We start from the raw sequence: 24113 nt of genomic DNA, 5'->3' as shown, positions 1-24113 counted from the left end.
GTTGCTAGGAAACCCCTATTCTCCTTAAAGGTAAAGGTACCCCTGACAGTTATGTCCAGTTGCAGATGACTCTGGGGTTGCGGCGCTCATTTCGCTTTATTGGCCAAGGGAGCCGGCGTACAGCTTCCGGGTCATGTGGCCAGCATGACTAAGCCGCTTCTGGCGAACCATAGCAGCGCACGGAAACCCCGTTTACCTTCCGGCCGGAGCGGTACCTATTGATCTACTTGCACTTTGACGTGCTTTTGAACTGCTAGGTTGGCAGGAGCAGGGACCAAGCAACAGGAGCTTACCCCGTCGCGGGGATTCGAACCACTGACCTTCTGATCGGCAAGCCCAAGAGGCTCAGTGGTTTAGACCTCAGTGCCAGCAACAACTGCCAGAATTACTTGGGAAAAGGTATTGACTGTTAAACCACTCTGGGAACTTTAATGCTCTGAGGGGAATAGGGATCGCCTAAGAAGTCTCAAAAACCTTAAACTACAGTTTTCAGGTTTCTTGGGGGGACTTGACTGTTTAAAGTGGCATGATTCTGGTATAAATGTATTGTGTAGGTGGGGCCTAAGTCCTGCTATGTTCAGTGGAGTTTATGCCCAAATAGGTGTGCAACAATCACACAGAACTCTAATTGCTGAATGTAGGACAATTATAAAAAAAAGATATGACCCACAACTCAAAGTCCAGCAATTAATGAAGACTGTAACAGCCGTGTATTAATTGGTACATAACTTCCCCATGTCTCACTAGAGACGTCGGTTTAGTATGCTAAGCAGAAAACCCTAGGGAAGGCAACTTTTTGCCCTCTCAGCACACGTAGGGAAGAAGTGATGCAGAAGTTTAATAATGTACTTCAGTTTCCAGTATGCACAGCTTTACTCCTACACTGGGAACGAGAAGTGAATTTTGAAAATAACAGGAGAACAAAGCACGTCTGGAACTGGTGACTAATTAATATCATGGAGAGAGCTGTTCGAAGCCCTGACATAAAGTGCACACCCTCAGAATAAAGAGATATATTTCCAAAATGCTTGCCAATTATATAGGTCTCTGTGATTTAAGGCTCCCCCCCCCCCCAATACACCTTCTGTCAAAAGAAGAAGAAAAACTCTCCAAAAGAGATGTGGTAGAAATAGTACCTTATATGCAATTCAATATGCAATGAGGTTGAGTGAAGAAGAGATGAAATAACTTTCCTTTTACTCCATGCAAGCTCTCATTCCCAGCTGAAACTACAGAGGAAATTACATCCCAGACCAAAATTACAACACCCCAAACTTAAAGCTGTCCCTCCTTCACCTGAATGCAGTGTGCAAACATCATTACTGAGATACTTAGTGCAGCAGTTATGGCCATCTTTGCAGGCAGAAGTAGATATAAAGATATCGGAGGAGAGAAACACCTGCAGTTTGCCTAAGGCAGAGGGATCTTGGCTGCAGCACCCAGGGATAGGAACAATTAATACATTGCCTGAGGTTTCCAGTTTTCTTAGGGAAAACTCCTGAAAATTATTACAGAGTTAGTATCACACTTGTTTGCCAATGTCAAAAATGTTTTCTTCTATATCACCTAATTGTTGGAGGGGTTGCAATGAACTTGGTACATATTATCATTTATGGTGGGAATGACAGTTGGTGCAAGGTTTTGGGAATTTAATTTTGATAGAAATTATATTACTAAAGAAACAATTTTTTTGCCCAAGATGAATGTTTCTGAATGTTTTTGGTGATACCAATGTAAAGCCATTGTTACGTTCACTCTGGAATATAGCTAAAATGGAGGAAAATCATGCATAATTTGAGATTATGATAAAGACTAGGACCTCCAGACACTTTTTGCATGATTTGACGTTCCTTTATGACATATATAGCGGAACCATCATTCTCAATACAACCCTAATCTGGCACCATACTTGATGATCTGAAAAAGTTGATAGTCTTTACTTGGACTGTGCCTATTTCATAGTTTTGTTTTTCATCTTTAAATTTCTGTTTGTTATAATTGATCTGTTTTATATACATTATAAAACGAAATAATAAAAATAAAAACTTTACGAAAGAACATGTTGCTGGGGGGCCACATCAGACCAAGACATCGGATAATGTTATTATTTATTTTGCCAAAATTGATGAGTTTTTCCTGGACATTTCAGCGATTTCTGCCCAGGCGCTGCTAACAAGGGCCTAATACCAGCTATGTCTGGGAAATTCCAGACGTATGGCAGCCCTATTTGAATCCTACCTGTCTTAAAACAGTAATGCACTTCAAAACCGTTACATAGTTTTAACTGTCCCACTGCTGAATGAAGGTAAAAATCCACTCCTTTGGAGGCTTTAAAGCACAGGTTGGATGACCACTTGCCATGTATGCTTTAGTTGAGATTCCTGCATTACAAGAGATTGGATTTGATGACCCTCAGGGTCCCTTTCAACTCTACAGTTCTATGATTCCATAATTCTAACTCCAAAGTTAATAATGCAACACTGCATTATTGATTCCACATTAGGAATCTTCCTCCCTTGTGAGGTTTGCTGCATCACAAAGAACATCAAATGATTTTATTATTTCCAGTCAAAATCAGAAGTGAAGAAAGAAATGGGCTGTGAACAAAGAAATGTGCATAGTAAAACTATATACAGTGGTACCTCGGGTTACATACACTTCAGGTTACATACGCTTCAGGTTACATACACTTCAGGTTACAGACTCCGCTAACCCAGAAATAGTGCTTCAGTTTAAGAACTTTGCTTCAGGATGGTAACAGAAATCGTGCTCCGGCGGTGCGGCAGCAGCAGGAGGCCCCATTAGTTAAAATGGTGCTTCAAGTTAAGAACAGTTTCAGGTTAAGTATGGACCTCCGGAACGAATTAAGTACTTAACCCGAGGTACCACTGTACCTTTAATTTCATATGCAGGATAGAAAGGAAATGACAAGCAGCTGGAAATAACCTTATGAAATTTCACCCAGGCATCATCAGACTGCACATAGTTAGAAGACAAGTATCTGCTACAGAAGAAGACAACTCATATGAGTCTGCCCAACACAGGCTTTACTAAGTTTTACCCAGCCAGTGATGCAAAGAACATCATCTGCTTGTGGTGCAATGATTTCATAATATGTAAAACAGGTTCTCTTCAAATGTCATATGGCCAAGAAGCAACCATAGTTTTATGGGTCAAGCATAGAGGGCAAATTATCAAACTTTTAATGCTTTAGTGTGTACATTTCAGTTTCTAAGCCCTTGTTGAAGAAGGGTTCATTTTGAATAGCTTATTCATAGCTGCAAATGATAAAGCTGCTATCTCTTCAAACCAGTAATGTCTGAGGGACTCTGGAAGTTGAAAGTCAGAGGGCATAGCCTCATGGGGCTCAGCGGGAGTGCAAACAATGACCTCACTTGATATGGAAGTATTGACAGTGTTGACAATGACTGTATCAGTCAGCAAATCCTACAGACCATACGAAAAGAAACTGCTGTAGCTATAAAGAAGAGTGTACAACAGAGACTCACTTGAAGCTCTTAAAGAGGTAGCCAACTGCATGAAGAAAATAGCATCAGAGCAGTAAAATAAGGAAAGGCCCAAGGACCATGGTTGCTTTCTAAGAATATCAGAAGACTTTTTACAGTCACTGTCATCAGGGCTGACACCTACATAAATGCTGGACCTCCTCCCATAAAGAGAAAAAAGCTGGTCACCAATGTGGCCTTGTCTTAACAAGTAGGATGAATACTTTTAAAGAAGGAGGCAGTAAACTGGAGTTATTGTACTAGACCCAAATATAGTACAATGAGAATAAATCTGATGTCTTCACATTATCTATGCCCTCAGTTGGGTACTTTGGCTGAGAACAATAATGTGAGATAGTGACTTGGAATGTAATCATAGGCACTTTATGTTGTTTTTAGGTAGGGTACACAAAATACTGTGTCAGAAGCCTAGAAAATAAAGTGTTCAGAAATGGAAATAGTAAGAAATTTCCATCATCGCTCTAATAGACTGTGAACTAATAAAATGTGATAAATAAGGCTGATTAACTACAGCTTATTTCAAGGGCCCTTCAGAAATCACACAGCAATGAGAAGATGCCTGTCCTTGCTTGTTAAATCTGAGCAGGAAATAGAAAGTCCTCTTTTTTAAGAAAAATAACAGAAACTATCCCTTGCTCCATTGCCACAACTAATTTCCATTTCAAAAATCCTCTATCACTTTCAAATATCAAACAAGCTTTTTATTATACACCATAAAAACTGTCCAGTAAGTAGTTCCACATGATTTATTGTTGCTTTCTACACACCCACCCACCCACCCACACACGCACACACACCCTTGTTATGTTTACCAGAGGAATCCTTTAGCTTATCCTCACAATTCTGTCACAGTAGAAGTGGTACAATTACAAAAACCTGCACTTAATTCTAATGAAAAATGACTGCTAATTATTTAAGATTTCTGTAGAGTTCCCTGGCTACATTAGGCACATAAAAACTGACGGAACCCATTACAGCTATTACTTAAACATGACATTCAAATTCTGTTGTCTGTCAAAAATGAATTGATAAGGCAGTTTTCTGCAACATTTATTAAGAAAGCAGCTGCCTTGTGCTTCTAGTTACATAAAAATATTAAACATTAAATACATTCCGCTTTATTTCTTTCCCACTTCTAGCCTTGCAAGCCAGGTACACTTCTTTAAACTTTTGAGTTCTTCCACATAACTCATAACTTGTCTAAGCTTCACCCCAATACACCAGTTGTAATCAATGAGAATACAGAAGGGAATGGGGATGGCTGGCCAAGGGAAATCTGAAGTCCTGTTTGGGTGTTTGTCTGGAAACATAAGGGCTACAAACCTCAGAAGCAGAAACACCCCAGACATGAATACATAGTTTCTTAATCTTTCTTTACCACATTTATATTTTGCCTTTCATCCAAGGTGGCATTCATGCTAGTTCCCCTGCCCCCACATTTTATCCTCATCAGAGTCCTGAGAGGTAGGTTACGCTGAGAGATAGGGACCAGCCCAAGATCATCCAATGAGCTTCATGTCTGAGTGGGGATTTGACCCCTGGCCCAGGCACTAACCACTACACCACACTGCCTCTGCATCAAATATAGATTCCAACGTGGTGGTTTAATTTATTTATGAACATTTTATACCACCTTTTGAGGGGGGAGTCCTAAGCCAACTTAGAAAAACTTATTTAAACCATCTTAAAACTATAAAATACACAAACACAATCCAATTGTAACAGCAGCAGTCTAAAACCCAGCCGATAATACCCCAATAAAACAGAGGCAGAAAATCATAAAAGATTTCAAGGTATGTTTAAAAACGATCACAAACCATGCATACTTCTTTTGGGGAAAGTTTCCAAAGTCAAGGTTTGACTCTCTGAATGGCTGTCATACTTGGTGGGACTTAGAGCTAAAGTACATGCAAATGTGTAACTGTAGTAGACAGCATTTTCTTCCTTGGAAATACACTTTGGGAAGGGGCAGCTGGCACCACAGGTAGAGCAGGAGCAACAGATTCTGTTCAGTAGCAGATAATGTGGGAAATTGAAGTCAGATATAGCCAGCAAGCTTAATGCTAGTTAATGCGTGAAGGGGTTAAGACCACAGAACTGTATCCCTAGACTCAGTCATGTCACACCCTCTCACCTCCAGGGAAGAAGGAAGTGAAAACTTCCACCATGTGAAGCTGACCAGGCAACACGTCATGGTGTGACTGCTTCAAGCACAGACTGCATGCTCAGATATATGTTTCTGAATTTTGTAAGCCAATAATTTTCTACCTGTGTTATTCTTGCTGCTGCATGGAATAACACCTGCATCTGACCTTTGGGGTTTGTAAGTAAAGCATTTAAACTTACTAACAACGTGGTCTGTTCATTTTGAGAGGTGTAGAGAGGGAAACCACTGCAAGCGGACTAAACAGGGTATTTAAAAGGTCTAACCATCTATTATTCCCATGCTTCACTGACACTGCACATTTTGTGACTTTTAAACTATCCTGGGCTCTCTCACTGGAGAATGCATTTAGCCCCACACTTTAGGTCTGGGAATCCAGCCAATGCTTTTATTAATTACCCCATATGTGAGATATATATTTATGTTTCCACTCCAAAAGCTCATCTTATATACAAAGGCAAATTGTGCTACAATATTAGTTGTTCCTTCACACTTCTTCAGGTCAGGACGCATTAACGGTGGATGACGCTATTCAAAAACCACATAATGGTTAATAGCAACCCTTTCACGTTGTTGGAAACAAAACGAAAAGAGCAGAATTAGGAAGCTGCCACACAGTCCCAACTTTTTACAAAAACAACTTGGTGGCTGCACGTAAGCTGCCAAATGGAGGCAATTATTCGCACAATACCTGCATGTGAGCTCAGCCTGTTCACTTTGAAATTCGGTGATAGGATGGGCTATGAGCGAGGTTAAAGAAAAGCAAATATAATACTACTTTACTTTCCTGTGCATTTGGCTTTCTTTCCGTTACTCAAGGCACAAAGGAACCCTTATCCATTGCTTTAGACACTATACCCACTTCAAAATGCAAGAAAGCTTTAAAAAATTTAACATCTGCCATATGCTTGTGAAATTTTCACAAAGTTGCTGCTGATGAATAGTTACAGATATAAAAGAGTATCAGCGCATACAGAAGATGTAATACAGGCTAAAATATCATTTGGCTGCATAAATGAAGATATTGTAAACACTTCCCTGATTCATGTTCAGATTTGGTGTGCATATATATATTATAGTAACAGCTGACGAATCAGGGATATGAATGAGAATAATAAATGTTAAATATACAATGCTAAAATATCCACGGCATAAAAAATTAATACATAAATAAATGGCAGATGTACTACAAGCTAAAATCATTTCCAAAATACTTGGCAACGTTTTTCAAGGGAAGCAACACGCATTTTATTAGGTTCTGACTGAAGATTCCACTGTGTGTCTCAAGGAAGGAACGGGCAGAGTTCTGCCTCTCCTGAAAGGTAAAGGTAAAGGACCCCTGGACAGTTAAGTCTAGTCAAAGGTGACTATGGGGTGTGGCTTTCATCTTGCTTCAGGCCGAGGGAGCCGGTGTTTGTCCACAGACAGCTTTCCGGGTCACGTGGCCAGCATGACTAAACCGCTTCTGGTGCAACAGAACACCAGACGGAAACAGAAACCAGAGCTCCTGGAAACGCCGTTTCCCTTCCCACCACAGTGGTACCTAGTTATCTACTTGCACTGGCGTGCTTTTGAACTGCTAGGTTGGCAGAAGCTGGGACGGCAATGGGAGCTCACCTCGTTGCACAGATTTGAACTGCCAACCTTCTGATCAGCAAGTGTGAAAGGCCTGGTGGTTTAGACCACAGCACCACCCACATCCCCTAGCCCCTTCTGAATTGAGGTAAGAACCACAACATCTGATAAAGGAATCATTTCCTGGGTAGACTGAGGCTCAGCTGTATGCTAGCATTTTCCAGGACTATTTTGTAAATATATAAGGCGGGTAGATCAAGTCCCAAGGCATTCCTTTGGTGTATTCAGGGTGCAGCAATATCACTGCCCTCTTCACCAGACATCTCATAGGAGGATGAGTGCAGCTTGAGAAACCTTCCTCAGGCTGCACTAGACTTGTTCTGTCTTTAAGCCTCCTACTTGCCAAAGGGACAGCAATGTAGACTGCATGCCAGTAGCTTCACAGCACACAAGGAAGCCTGGGGCAGCTCCCCTATGCAGCATACAGGTGCTATGGATGACCAGAAAACACAGCGGAACCCTAGTGTACCACAAGGTGTTGTCTCGGGCTGCACTATAGGCTCTGATCCGCCATGAGGCTTCAGAGCCCAAAGACAGCAGCAAAACTGCCACTACACAGCACGTGCACTGAGATATCTAGCCACACAAAGGCCTCTCGGTACATGCCTGGATTAGATTGTGGAAACAATGATGGAAAAGAATGCCTAAGTATTCATTTTTCACTCTGCCAAAACGTGTCAGGACAGTTTGGAGGCCTGTCAGAGGAGTCAGCTGTTTGAAAGAATTCTCTATTTCAGGAGTGTCCAGTCCAGGTCTGGTTTGAAGATAAAGAACCATCAGGAGAAAGAACAGGGGCCTTTAAGTTGCCCATCAACAATCAGCATGCCAACAAGAGGCTGACCAAGTACACGGGTCACTTCCTCACAGTCTTCCCCACCACGGTGAGATGTAAGCTATCTCTATTTAAATTATCACCATTATTTCTAAAATTGCATTTACGCACATGAATTAGCATGTGCAAATTATATGCAAACATGTGCCCTCTTTTGTCATCTATTTCAATGATGTGTCAGTGGCCACTCTACAAATAATATACCAGGTATAGTTATGATTAAAAACATACCGTACTTTAGGCCAAATCAACCAGCCTATCAGGTAAGCTGTGTGAGCCAAACTAAATATTCCATGGCAGACATGTGCAACCATTGCTCAATGTAAAAAAACAAAAGTAAAGTGGGTACAGGATGCTATCAGTTTGAGCAGCTTTTCCCTTCAGTCATTTCCCACTACCAATCCCAGGCTGGGTTTAGTTTTGTCTTCCACACATCTTATACTAAATCACAGCATTGGTCCACCTAGTTCAGCAGTGTCTACGCCTTTACTGGTAGAGTCTCCCCATTGTTTCAGAGAGGGGTCTCTTCCAGCCCTACCTGAACAGGGCAGGGAATGAACCTGAAACCTGGTTCTCTGCCACTGAGCTATAGCCCTTCCCCAAAGAATGTCATCTTCCCTGCCAGCTGGGAAAAGACCACTTCGAGCAGCAGAAGCCCACCAGGTGCCGCCCCCGCCACTGCATCCAGAGAAGCAAAATCTCACGAGGTCTCGCCAAACACATGAGATCTCATGAGGTTTCGACAGAAGCCAGAACTGCTGCCAAGGCTTTGTGGGTGCTGACAGGCAAATTGGGTAAGGCAGGCTTCAGTGGCAGCAGGGGGGCAGATGTTCCCTTTTTCGCTCAAACTGCAAAGTGAGGGCACTTCCCCTGTGTCCGAGGCTTAGAGCATGTGAGACAGCCTAATGCTGTACATCCAAAGACTCCAGTGAGATGATGGGCGATGCTGAAACACAAGACTATGTGAAAGCCTAGGACCCTTGTACCTACGGGACCGCCTCTCCTGGTATGCCCCACAGAGGACCTTAAGGTCCATAAATAACAACACTTTGGAGGTCCCGAGCCTCAAGGAGGTTAGATTGGTTTCAACTAGGGCCCTGGCCTGGTGGAACGCTCTGTCACAAGAGACTAGGGCCCTGCAGGATTTGACATCTTTCCGCAGGGTCTGCAAGACTGAGCTGTTCCACCTGGCCTTCGGCTTAGACTCACTCTGACCCCTTATATGGGATTTGGTATATAAATTTTCCCTTGGTTTTTTGTTGTTGTTGTTTTGGTTTTTTTTGCTGGCCCATGTAGGACCAGCATGAATAGCTGGCTTGGGTGAATATCTGATGTTTCCTCCCTTTATGGTCTTGATTTATGGGCTACTACTAAAATGAGGCTGCATTTAAAGCTGTATTTTAAGCCGTATGTTAGTTAACTGTTTGTTATTGTTCTTGTTGTTTTCTATTATGTTTTATTGCAATACATATTTGGTGTTACCTGCCCTGAGGGCGGGGTATAAATAATTTTATCATTATTATTATTATTATTATTATTATTATTATTATTATTATTATTATATAAAACATCCCTGGACGTGTAACCTGGTATGTGTAACCTTCAGCAGTGTGGGTGCTGAAAACACTGCTTGCTCGCTCTAGGATTACACAAGGAAGCCTTATCCTGAAAAACCCAAATCTCCACTGTGACAAATTGATGGTAGCTTGTGATGCCCACATAGAAACAGGAACACCTAGAGATCTTAGTAGACGCTGCATATGAGAAGAAATAGGGTACTATTTCCTCTTCACATTGTCCCAAATTATTAATTTAGCCTTCAATCATATTCTTTTCACTGAAATCATACATTTTAAACTGCTCCTGTAAATATGTTTCCTAAACTCACTTGATGGAAGCAAGTTTCATTTAATTTATAATTAATTGCCTCAAGTCAAAGCAATAAAAAACACAATGTTAAGGTTGCATAAGAAATATTTTCAGTTCACCAACCAGGGCTTAGCACAATAATTCTCATTCACTTAAACTATTATAAGGGACAATTCTGTCAAGCCTATTAATATTAAAGCAGTTGCTGATAATTGCTTTAGTTTGGAACTCCAATTAAACTAAGTGGGTATATTTGCATACTGTAAACGATAGAATTCATTTCCAACCGGAATCCCACAGGCCTTATCAACATTATATCTATAATTAAAGTTTGAATGCTAGTTATAATTAATTATTCAATTCAAAAAAGAAATAACTTATTATATATTTTGGATTTTCTTTTTTTCAAGCTTAGTTATTATAAGACCACATACAGACTCCCAATAACAACAGGAAAAGAAAATATTTTTATAGGATCTAGTTGGATGCCATGTTTAATGAATTCTTACTTGTTTTCATCAAAAGTCAGGTAGGCAAATTCAGTCAATTTAGTCCTTCCTCGTGTGTTAAGGTCCTTCCTTAATGTCCCAGAAAGAAGCATCCAGCAACTTACAAGGCTGATTAAAACATTGGTTTGTATCCAGCACTCTATGAGTGCAGTTCCACTTATGCAATGAGACCATCTCTTCCTCTCCTTGCCCTCCCCACTGGTAACTACTCTGGGGTGTCCCCCAACCCTCTCGAACAGGTTTTGAAGATGAAAGGGAAGTTGCTGGGAACAGGGTGAGATGGGCAGAAATCTGTTGTGTGAGCAGAATGGCAGCATTGGCTACAATCCCTGCACTTATGCTCTTAAACGGCCTCGGTCCAGTGTACCTGAAGGAGCATCTCCACCTCCATCGTTTTGCCCGGACACTGAGGTCCAGCTCCGAGGGCCTTCTTGTGGTTCCCTCACTGCGAGTGGCCAAGTTACAGGGAACCAGGCAGAGGGCCTTTTCGGTAGTGGCACCCGCCCTGTGGAATGCCGTCCCACCCAGAGTGGCTGGGGAAACCCAGCCAGATGGGCGGGGTATAAATAATACGTTGTTGTTGTTGTTGTTGTTGTTGTTGTTGTTGTTGTCGTCATCATCATTGTTTCTTTGGTAGTTCTACATTTTGCTTCAGTGTTTGTTGTTGTCGTTTATCTTGCAAGCCACTGAGAAAACCTTAAGCCTAAGCATGGAGGGTAAAAACGTTAAAGTATCTTCCCTCAGGGTCTTTCTTCATCTTTAATATACTAAACCCGCACCTCTTTGAAATTATAGTTGCTACCCCTCTTGATTTTGAAGTACCGTATGCTTTCTCATAATTATTTATACCTCTCAGTTTGAGTTCATTAACCCCCTCTTTCATCTGATGTGTTTCCTGTAGAAATATTATAATATATCTGCTTTATCTTTATTCAGTAATGTTTTTATCCTCCTCCTTTTCATAATCGACCCCAGGCCTTTAACGTTTAAGGTTGAAATCCTTATTTCATTATCCATGGTTGAATGTAGTTCTTAATTTCTGGCCTTGTGTCTTATGATACAGTGGTGCCTCGCAAGATGAAATTAATTCGTTCCATGAGTTTTTTCGTCTAGCGAATTTTTCGTCTTGCGAAGCACGGTGTCGGAAAAGTTTTGGAAAAGCTTCAAAAATCACCAAAAACCTCAAAAAAGGCTACCACACCACGTTCTATGAGTTGCTCCTCGAAGTCAAGTCGCAACTGTATTAACGGTGTTAAGAAAAAGGAAACAAACTTGCAAGACGTTTTCGTTTTTCGTCTTGCGAAGCAAGCCCATAGGGAAATTCGTCTTGCGAAGCAGCTCAAAAACCGCAAAACCCTTTCGTCTAGCGAGTTTTTCGTCTTGCGAGGCATTCGTCTTGCAGGGCACCACTGTACTTATCTAACCCATTACCCATACCATTTAATTCCAATTTATCCCCCCCCCATTTTTTCTGAGGTATTTCACCTCTCCCATTGTCCTAATTGTCCTCTTAAGGAGGAAAGGGTACTTAACACCTGTAAGATTAAAGAAAATAAAGAAGAATATTCGGTGTTATGTTGGAGGGGATGCCAGGAAACCAGGACTTTTGTTCACATGTGTGGGGGTGTAAATACGTACAAACTTTTTGGCAAAGGGTGCTTAAGGAGATAACAGAAATCACAGGGTTAAAGTTGATTGAAAGTCCAGAGGTAGCATTGATATCAATTTACGATGGAGTGGAAGGTCCGCAGGCTATGAAGGACTTGCTCACAAATTTATTGATAGCTGCACGAATTATGATAGCGAGGAAGTGGAAGGGGCAAGCAGAATATAAAATAGAAGAATGTTATAAAGAGGTGTGGGATATAGCTATTAATGATAAATTAACATGTGCTATTAAGGTAAGATGGGGAATATGCGGGGAAAATGATTTTGAGGAGATATGGAAGGTATTTGTAGAATTTGTACTGTTAAAACAGAATGGGATGAAACCACTGCAAGAGGTGTTGAAACTTTGGGAGGTTGGATAATTATAATGGAATGGTCTCAGAGTAGGGGGCACATGTTTATTTCTATTTATTATTATTATTTTGTTTAAAATAATAAAAATATTAAAACAATAATAAAACAAATGCTAAAATAAATATTTTAGAAGGCTGACATACTATGGAAAACCCCCGACTGAAAATGATTGTCAACGTTACTCATATTTCAAGGCAAATGAACACTGGTAGTAACAGAAATGCTATAGGCTGACCTTCACAAAATTCTCTTCAATTACTTTATACATGTTGAGTGTTTACATAAGCAATACAAAAGGTTCAAGAGATTTGAAATGGGAAAAAGAGAGAGAGATTGTGATCATGATTCATATAAATATTTATGTTTTTCAAGCCCATTTGCAAAAGAGCAAGCACAATTTTCAGACTGCTATGCAAACACATGGGACAAGGGTAGAAAACATTTGGACCTCCAGATGTTACTGAACTACAGCTCCATCACTCCTTGTCATTGGTCATGCTGGCTAAGGCTGATTAGAGCTGCAGTTCAGGAACATCTGGCAGACCAAAGGTTTCCAACTATGACACAGAACCTGTATAGAGAGGGAAGAGGGACTTCAAAAAATTCCTCACTTATCAAAACTGCAAGCAAACATCTCAGAGTCTACAGGTGCATCATGAGAAGGACGCCTTACAGCATTGGCGCCTCAAAGAAGTCCCATCTATATTTAGGAAAATGTCAGTGCCTCATGGCCTGATAATATCTGGCTGATAGCGAGATACTCCTTTGTCAGGCAGGTTGCAATTAATAGCCCAGGGGAGTTGGCTGAGGTGTCCTCAATGAGAACGAATGCTTAGCAGACAGGTGAAGATATCCAGAGAAATAAAATTCCCTCCTACCAGCTAAGCTTTAATGGGCAGTGTGTGTTGGGGGTGGGGGTGTAGTACCAAGTTCCACAGAGCGAGACAGAACCAGAGATCTGAAGGCAGATCTGTGGGTTTGCTGCCTAGTAAGAGTGCAAGTCGCTTGCCGTCACTTACAATCTTAATTTACGATTTAAATAAATCAAGTATTACAAAAAAGACACTCTCTAGGGCTCTCTTCTCCAAAAGAAACTTCTCGCTGCTCAGGTTAGGAGAAAATGCACAATCTTTTGCAATCCCTCGTAGCCGAGTAAGATTGTCTTCCACAAACACGGTTTTAACAATGAGTCCGTGACTATGGAGGCCAATTCTGGATCCACACGTCTGCGTTCACTAACCCGTATAAATAAGTCTTACTTTATGGAACTGTGTCATGGTTGGTATCTCATCTTTGTCCCCACACGCAAAAGGGCAGTGCTTCTACACACACCCATGGCGGGGAGGGGATTTCCCCATGATGGCACCTCATGGTTTCCCTGATGTTTGGTGGGGCTGACTGACAGTGTAAAGGTAAGGGGTAAAGGGACCCCTGACCATTAGGTCCAGTCGTGACCGACTCTGGGGTTGCGGCGCTCATCTCACTTTATTGGCCGAGGGAGCCAGCGTACAGCTTCCAGGTCATGTGACCAGCATAACTAAGCCGCTTCTGGCGAACCAGAGCAGTGCACAGAAACGCCGTTTACCTTCCCGCTGGAGCGGTACCTATTTATCTACTTGCACTTTGCCGTGCTTTCGAACTGCTAGGTTGGCAGGAGCTGGGACCAAGCAACGTAGCTCACCCCATCGCGGGGATTCGAACCGCCGACCTTCTGATCGGCAAGTCCTAGGCTCTGTGGTTTAACCCACAGCGCCACCCGCGTCCCGACTGACAGTGAGGGAAGAGCTTAAAGCTCCCACCCACGAGTAGAACAAGACCTACTGTGATTTGGATCCTGCCCAGCCCTTTGTATGCTCCTTATAACTGAGCGTATTTATGGTACCATGACACGCTCCTATGCTTCCTGTCTTGGTGCATCTGCTTCAGAGAAAGCCAGGATTTAGCTAATCTATTTTAACCTTAAACTCCAAGGCAAGCCTTAAATTGCCAAAAGAGACCAATGAGGAAGTGGCTGTTCAAAAAGAGTGCATCCCCAGCGATTAAGAAGTCTATCACTACAGTCCTGCCGAAGTCACCGTCTAATTACTGGCTGCAAATGTACTGCGGGAAAACTTTGCTTTCATCTGTCCGCTTTGAAGACTGTACTTATGATTCAGGTTATGATTTTCATTGCCAGTCCCTATTTTTACATGCCTCCCTGTGGACTTGAACATCAACTACCTCACAGCTGCAAATTAATGTATTATGCCCTGAGTAATCAATATTTATCACTACCAATTTCACACACACACACACAAAAAAAAACTTCATTGAAGAAAGCAAATGTAGCAAAATAATACTAATTAAACCCAGGGTTGGTTTTTTAAAAAGTCATAACTTGCCAGAACTTAGTTCTGGGCTTCATTGCCGAACAAGGGAGGCGCTCATAGTGCGTTCCAGCAACTCTTTTTCTGGAAAAATAGCACTGATTATATCACATTTCCCAGATCGAAGATTCTGTGGTTTCTAGTGTACATGCAATGCAGAACTATTTTATTGAGCGTTAACAAAGTCAGCTTGCCATGCTGTGCCTCACATCTGGAACAAATGCCTACTGGATACATATTTGGGCATATCTGCTGTTTACCTTTCGAGTCCTATTTGAAAATCTACTTCTGTAAAAAGGATTTTCTCTCAGTCTCTTGCCTTAACTTCCAACTGTTGTAATTAAACTAAGTATGCAATCTCAGCAAATAACTTTCATGTGCACATTCTCTTGCCCACTCCTCTACCTTCCATTGTCTTCTCTCCATCAGCACTATGGCACAGCCAGCCAGTACAGTGTTATGAACTGGGGTGGGGGTTGTTATAGGTGGTGTATGCCTGTACCCCTTTCTAATTTCTGGATCCAGCACAGATTCTATTCCTTCAATAGCCTGCAGGCTAGCTTCCTGGTGAGGCAATGGTCCACTAAGTATAGGCCATTAAAGTAACAAAGGAACAGAGAATCACAGAATTGTAGAGTTGGAATGGACCAGAGAACAAATGGGGGCCCCACCCCTGCCCTCAGCACACTAGTAGTTAGAAAGACAAACCCAAAGTTGAGTTGTGTGAGCTAGTAGCTAGAAGCCATAGGTGGTAGGCTGGGCAAGAGAGAGCAAGAGAGGGAGGGAGGGAGGGAGAGAGAGACAGAGAGAGAGAGAGAGAAAGAGGGAGGGAGAGAGAGAGATGTTTGCTTTCTGCTGGAATCCAAGGCTGCTGCTATGGGAGAAGCAAGACCTTTTGAGGAGTGCTAATGCTGTGAACCCCGCCATTGTAGGCTCAGGTTCTATATTTGTATAAATAAACTATATAGCATAAATACACCCCAATCTCCAAGCAGTGTAAGATTCATGGAGCTCCAAGCGCTTACCCAGAGTTCAGTTTTTTTGGAGTAAGTGACAGCGGAAAATGTCAACCTGAGCCTATGATGGAGGCCTGCTTCTAGCTCATAACTCAATATTCCACTGTGGGAGCAGTGGGGGGGGGGATTTGTTGTCTGCCACAGAACCACTTCCTTTGTTACCTGAATGGCCCATACTTAGAGGGCCCTTACCTCACCCTAAGCTAGCCGTGCAGTTTGAGGAGTGGAATCCATGCAAATAAAAAGAAAAGAAAATTCATGCTTAAGCTCATTTAAAGCCTGCAAAATTTAACAAAAGCACGATTGAATTAAGCAACCTAACAAAGCACCTGGTCACCACTCTTCAGCCGTTACCTGTTGTCCAAGGCACTGGTTAATGGAAGGAGACTAGCCCAGTGATGCTCCCAGTGTGTCCCAGTATGATTCAAGTTACAATTTTCACTGCCAGACCTTATTTTTCCATGTGTATTTTGCGCACCAACTACCTCACCTCACTTGCTGACAGCAAGTGGTGTGTCTTTCATCTGTTCGTGGAAATAAATTCTTAAATCACTTTTATTATATGCAGCCCAAACCAAATAGCATAAGATGGAGGAAGGAGCAAACTTGTTTTCTCCTGCTCTGAATCCAAGCCAATGGATTCAACTTATAAGAAAGGAGAGTCCGACTAAACATCAGGAAGAACTTTCTAGTGGTAAGAGCTGTTTTGACCGGGGAACAGACTGCCACAAGAGGGGATGGAAGGTATTTAAGCAGAGGCTGGATGGTCATCTGCCATGTATGACCTTGTTGAAATTTCTTCATTGGCGAAGGTTGGAATGAATGATCTTTGGGGTCCATTCCAACTCTACAATTCTATGATTCTACGATCTGGAAAAGTGAAAATCCCAAAGGGAAAAAAAATGTGTTGAGTAGTTTCATTGGGGTTTTTTTAAATTTATTTAAGCTACTAATCTTGCATAAAATTACTGACATGTGTGGGGATTCATGGACATAAAGTAATTATGTGTAGGACTTGGGGCTTAGATCATAAGCTTCCCTGGGTAGAAGATATTATTGTGTCCTGTACAATACCAAGCACATCAGAGATATAATAATTACATAGTTCCCCCTGCCCCATTTCCTAGAGCATGCAAATTTCGTTATTAACTTTCAACATCCCACTAGTCTAGGGAGGGATAATGATTAAATTTGCACACAAACCATTCAATGGATCTGGAAATCAGTAAGGTTGAAATCAGAAAATAGCATTTGCAAAGAGCACACACAGAGCATAAACTGAGCTTTACTTTTTTCAAATGCTACTTCACACAATGCATTTTTTTCTGCATCTGAATTTACGAAGGAAAAGGAAAAGAATGCAGAAGCACACCAACAGACAACTAGACAAACGCCAAGCCAAGCTCTGCTCCAGTGCAAAGGGATCCATGCACTAAAAGGTGGGATTTTGCTTGAACAATCATTGTACAGAGCAAACAACTGGATCATGAACAGACCAGATGCCAACACAAGGTCGCATTTGCAGCAGCTTACATTAGAATGCATAAATAAAAATTTAAACATGCATAAAAAATAGAATGGCCATAAGAAAATAAAACTAGCAAGGGAAAAGAGCAGCATAACACTTTTGCACCACGCTTCCATAGCTTGGTCTAGTTGCCATTGAGGTGGCCAGCAGGTATATGTGCTGTCAGTGCCACGTCATGCTGCATGTGGGTCTCATATGACTTAATGCTACACCCACCCACCCACCCACACCCACACCCACACCCACTAAACAGGGAAAACTGGAATGTCAAAGAGAAAGCTAGGTTAGGCCCTCTTGTGTGTAAAAGCTAGCTTTCTATGTGGAAGGAATTCTTGGCAGAACATTCAGTATTGTAAGGCTCCACCTTTAGTGGTACAGGAGACATAGGCTTGCCTCCTGAGATATAACTAGGACTATATCACATAGTAGACAAGGAAGAATCAATACACAGTGTACAAAGGAGTATAATAGGTGGAAGGGAAATGTGATGGGCAACAGTGAGAGAAAGTACAATTAAGTTAAAGGTAGCATCTGCCCAACAACAAAAATGGAAATCTAAGAATAGGAGTTATGGTGGCGGCATTCTTTATCTCCGTCTTTAAAACACAAAGCTGATATATCAAAAATAATACAAAGCATTTCAAAACTCTATTTTCAAACAATGATAAAGCTTATAAAAATACCCATATATACAATTATTAAAACAAAATGTGATTTACTAGATGTAAATGTGAGGATGTGAAGGGAAAATTTAAAGACAACAACTGTATGAAAACCTATTTAAGAGTAATGACTTTTGTCCGCACACTCCCATTTTGTTTCTTGATGAAAAGACCTTTAGACAGACTATTAATAGTGCTGCTATTGTTTACTAATCATTGAACTAAGAGGAGCACTTAATCTTGATCCACTGCCTTTTAACTTTGAGGAAATATAAACCTTCCCCGTAACAAAAGACACTGAGATAAGGCTCAAAAAAACAGTTTCAGAACTGTGGAGTGAAGTCCTCTTAATGACCAGAGTTGTTTCTGTTTCACGATGCATGCCATCAACACATTTTTTGATGGAGGGCTGAGAGATGAATACTCAAGTGAAGAGCTTCCAGCTATTTTGTTTCTAAATCTTTCCTTTAATGATTGCACACACATGCAGGTAGTAAACAACACAATGGTCCTATTATGGATCTGAAGTCTAACAGCAATTTTTAGCTAAATGAACATAAGAGCAATTCTGCTGAATTCTGTGGATCTTCTCACTTGCTTATAGCTGAGCCCATGTTCAGGAATTTGTGGGAAAGGCTTTGAATTTCCCAGGCAGATTGTGTATCACCAACCATTTTTCTCATCTCATTATTTCTCCCCTCCTCATATTCAGGATACTTAATCATACAGAATTAACAACACTGAGACTTCGCTCCTAAACTTTTGAATCAACCTATTAGCTTGCAGGACTACCATATCATGGTTTTTTAACCCTTATGGACTAGTGGACACATTCTGAATTTTGAGAGCATGCTGAGAGGGTACCAGTCACAAAATGGCTGCCATGGAGTGTGGCATCGTACAAAATTATAGAAAACCACCCCTGACAACCTTATGCTGACCACAGGAAGTCAGGTAATACTGCAAAGATCTTGATTCACTGCAATTAAATGGTGGGGGAAATATAATTCTGCAAACTGTACAGGGATACATCTTCCATGTGTTCATATGTTATGTAAGCTGTACTGTGGAAGGTGTGACATTGATTCCATTTAGAAGAAAACCCTTAGTATAATCTTGTGTGGCTCTTCTCAGCCAACCCCACTCTGATCTTTTCATCCATAAAATTGGCAGGGCTCAGAAACACAAAACTGCTATGGCTTGCTCTCTAGGGACAGAAAGTCTTGTTAGGAGATTTCTCATTTCTTTCATAATTTTCTTCAAGCCTTATTCAGCAACTCTCAAAGGGCACTGCGATCTCCAAATGTTGAACTACACTATAGCACAGGATAATGCTTAAAGGAGGACTTCATAGGGATTATTTGTAGCAAGGGATAGGGGGGATGAATGAGACAAGGATTATAAAGCACCCTGAATACTGAGAGTACTTAAGAAATTTATATAAAAATTACTAATAACACCAAAATTACTAATCACACCAACACCACCATAATCCTAATAAGATCTATCATCTTCCCCACGGATACAAATATGGGAAAGCTTAGCTGGTTATATGATGTGGTTTCCTCCTTGTAAAATCTAACAAATTTCTCTGCTTATGGAAAAAACTGGCCTTTTGACAATTTAGTTTAAGGCTCTCTACCATCTTTGGCACTACGGAGTAACCTCACAGTTAGAAAGATTCATTGCTCTCAGATGTTCAACACAGATGTGAAGAACAGACTGGAGGCAGTTTCTGGAAATGGTGCAGCTTTTCTATATTGCACAGTGTTTGGCATTTGGTTAGGAAACACAGTATGTCTCAAAAAAAGAGCACTAACTCATACAGACAGCAGCTCTACAGTTCTCTCCGCAGTTTGCTACTGATTTGAGTAGCTAACTCACATTGCCAGATGAGGCTGCCTGATAGAACAATGCCATGAGTCAGCCACCCATTGCACACTACAGGTTTCCCTAATCCACCACTGGAGTGTGAGTTTCCCAAATGAAGCAGAACCCAGGAATTCCATCAATACCAAGAGTACACCAGTGATCCCCTAGATCTCACCAGAAACTCCTCCTAGCACCCAGATATGCAGTGGTCATCAGTCTGGAGCCTCCAGACACAAGACCTTCTCTGTTTACTGAAGTAGGACACTTCCCAGTTCTGTCCAGTCCCACGAGAATCCTGCATTGCCCAACCAAAGTGGTATTTAATCACCACCTTCACCAGAAATCTCAGACACTTGGAGGTGGACCCCGTCTGATGTGACAACAGCAGCAAGTAACAGCAGTCGTGCTGCAGTTTGCACTCGGTTACTTCTGTTGGAGGTCTTGGAGTTGACATTCTAATTTCTCACAATGCCCCTCTGTAGCATCTTTTCAGAGTGCTGTAGGGAATAAAAATGGCCATGTAGTACTGGGAGCTTCCAAGGCACCAGGGCAGATAACAGCAGAAGCCCCTGCCAGAGGGCTGGGGCCCCAACAGTTCTCTAGACATGCCAGCTGTTGATGCCAAGCCTGTGCTTAAATTGAAATCCTCAGCTCATTTATGCACACTTAAACCTACTGACTGCACTGAGACTCGTAACTGTTTAGTTTCTCCACACTATCAAATATTCATATTTTGCTTTTAGCTACTGATGAGGTTTATTAACTAGGTGGAATAAATTAGTCTAGCAGCCGGATTCAAAGAGGGCTCTAATTAATGAGTTAGAGTAACCTCAAAGCTAGAGAAATCTAATTGCTTTAAAATGTCAGACACATCTTTGGGGGGTCATTATCAGGGTGAAAGTAGATGATAACAAGTGTGGCAGTTTTTCTGTGCCATACAACGCTTAACATGCTCAGGTGTCCTCTCAGACAACATATTAACTTGTGTAAAGAAATCTAGCATGTAGAACTGTGGCTCACTTTTTGACCAAATTTGAATACACGCACTCAATGCAATCCCTATTGAAATTAGTGTTGTATATATATATTGTCCAGGAGATGATGTTTCCCAGCATTTTCTGTTTTGTTTTTGTTTTTTAATTCATGCAAGCATTTCCAATTATAGAACTGTGTGGGTTTCTTTGCATTATGCAAATATAAACAAGTTATGTGAGGAATGGACTCAAAAGTGAGGGGGGAGGGATCACCAATATGACATTATAAGACAATCCTCCCCCCTAATTTTCAGTTTAGCTAAAAAAAGGGGGTGCATGCAGTTAAATTATGTAGCAATTTTCCTAACTTTCAAAGTAAGTCATGCCCATAAATAAATTTTAAAAAATCATAATCTTGCTTAATTAGCTGCAAGCCAGAACAGAAAAATGTTTGAGGGAGAGAGAGGACCTATCAACAAGAAAAAACTCATTCTTCCTCCCAGCCTCCCAACACTGAATGAAGCAGCACTATATTTGCTTAATTCCATTTACGAAGTTTCCCATAAAATATCTTTTTCGCAATAAAAATATTAGGAATTGAAATTCTCTTTAGAGATGAAATTGGTTCTTACTGTTTTTACAGATGAAAGTCGTTTTGTAAAAACAATATGGTTATAACTGCATTTATTATGTATGAAATTGTGCATTTTTTTATTCTAACGCAGATACAAGATTGGATAAAAATGTCCACTTAAAGGGGACAATTTCATGTATTATCACAGAGAGACCCAGTGCTATTTTTCTTGAAAAGAGGTGCCAGAACTCACCATGAACACCTCCCTTGTTCTTCTATAAGGAAACGAAATTCCATTTTGCAAAGCATATAGAATAATTATTCAGTAAAGCACAGGTTGGAAAGGGGGTCTATTTGGTCTTCAGCTCAGCCACATTGATATCCTCATGCCCACTTTCTAGATAGCAGATCTAGTTTAAAAATTGTCACCCGAAGTTGCCTACAATGGAAATGTGAAAACCCCACCATGATAAACTAGGACTTAAATGTGCAGAAATGAAATAGGGTGCAGTCATATCTTACTATATATAAGGGAATTCTATAGAGGCCAGCAAGTTAAGGGGGAAACCGAAACTATGAATATAGAAAAACAAAGATATTTTGAAACAGCCAACACAATGAAATGTATGGTTGTGGAAAATCAACAAGCAAAAGCTTTTTCCTCTCAGATCGCAACAAGACAAAATAGCTCAGGGACCTTGAAAGAGGTCCATATGATTAAATTCTTCTTTGTTAGTTCTGAGCACATTCTCCCCTCCAGAAAGTTTTTCGGTTTTTTAACGTAATGATTAATAGCAGAACATGAAAGAATTATCAGACACTGTGAGGGCCACAGAGAATTGTTCTTAGGGTTTGAGTTTCTTCCCCCTTCTTCAAAGAAAAGCTTGTGTCAAAGTTGATTAATTTTTACTTGATTTGGCTGCAAAATATGGTCCAAGTAATCACCAGTAATTTTATTAGAATTGGCCAAGTAATATCAGGGAGCGGAAGTGGCTTTTTTGTGTCTTTCAGTTGTCCTTCCAAGTGTTCCTACTTACTGTATGACATTACATATGGTGCATAAAAGTATAGTAAAACTTCATTTGGGTTTTCACATTCTTATTGTCATGGCCCACAACATGGGGACTTTGTGGTGCATGGCAACAGACTCGGATGAGATTTGGGCTACGTCTATGGGGGAGAATTGCCAGGGGGAGTACCTCATTCAGGGTCCTCCCAGGGGAAGACACAAATCTCCCACTTTCCACTACAGTACCTTTGCCTCTCCAGACTCTGAAGCCAAAGCCTCTGAAAAAGGCAAGAACGCTTTAACCTGTGAGCCATCTCCTTCAGGAAGGTGGAGCCTACTACACTACAGGTCTGGACAACCTATATAAGGTTTCAGATGGGTCTAGTAATGTCTTATGAAGCTGCCCTAGCAAAAGCTCTTGGAGCTGTCCTAGGTCCTGTATTCTGTCTGCATGACCTGGGCTCTTCACTATACACTGCCTGGCTTGCCTCTAGCCTTATGTCCCCTGCAGAATGGGACTATGAGTTCTCATTTAGCTTCAAGGGTGTGTTGCATGAACAGAAAGCATTTTCTTGTCGGTGGAAGAAGATTGGAAAAAATTTAAAGACTATCTACAGAAATACTGTAAAATTAATGAATGTTAAAGGGATGTTGGATTGAAAACAAGCGGTGTTGGTAAAAAGATTAATAAGAATATGTAAATATGGATCGATAATGGTGGAAAATATATATTTACTATAGGTTAAGATGCTGAGTAAGGTTAAATGATAGAGGGTAAGGATTTGCTGAACTAAATATCTGAATTGGAATACAAAAAGGGAGGTGTGAGGAGGTCAAGAAACTAGTGAATGAAGTATAAGATATGAAAATACTAATCTCTTTTTTGTTTTGCTTATTGGCGTTTTTTATTCTTTTTTATTCTATTTTGTTAACTGTTCTATATTGTGTATTTTTAATGTGTTTTGTTTTGTATTTTTTTATTTTTGTAGTTTTTCTTGGCTTTTGTATTTTACGTTTAAATTTTGAAGCTTTTGATTGTTTATGAAACTTCAATAAATATTACTTTTAAAAAAAAGAAAGCATTTTCTTGCACACGGCAGCACCACTGAATTGTTCCAATTTCCCCACCTTGGTACAACCCTCCATGTCCCATCCCACACCTTTCAAGAGGGTCCCTCGCTCTCCTCTAAAGCCATTCCACTGTATGCCCTAGATTTAAATTTAAATCAAGAGGAAATACAGATTAACACAAAATATTGTGAATACAAGCTGCACATTCTTCCCCCTCCCAATATAGTGTTCTTCCTTTTGAATGGAGTTATTTGCTAAAAAGAGGGATCCATCTTTCCAAGACAGCAATCATTCCATCGCATATAATGCTTTTGGCCGCTTGTGCTCTCTTTCCAGAACACACAGTGATAAAAAGTAATAATCTCTGAGTAAACCCAACAATAAATCTTCTCCTTTCAGAATATGCTTAGTAGGTCAAACTTCCTGTGGGTTCTTTTTTGCCCCCTTAAAGTTCAGGGGTTTCAAATGAGCTGCTGGGGAAAT

At 40.9% G+C, this 24113-nt stretch overlaps 1 protein-coding gene across 9 annotated transcripts in view; it reads right to left on the bottom strand.

The window, feature by feature from the left end:
• Window positions 1-24113, bottom strand: part of MACROD2 (mono-ADP ribosylhydrolase 2) — a 993596-nt gene that overhangs the window by 467673 nt on the left and 501810 nt on the right. The gene's annotated exons all lie outside the window — the stretch shown is intronic.

Source organism: Podarcis liolepis (assembly GCF_965112155.1).
Source record: "Podarcis liolepis genome assembly, chromosome: 3".
Lineage (NCBI taxonomy): Eukaryota > Metazoa > Chordata > Lepidosauria > Squamata > Lacertidae > Podarcis > Podarcis liolepis.
This window is presented reverse-complemented; position numbering and strand designations above follow the sequence as displayed.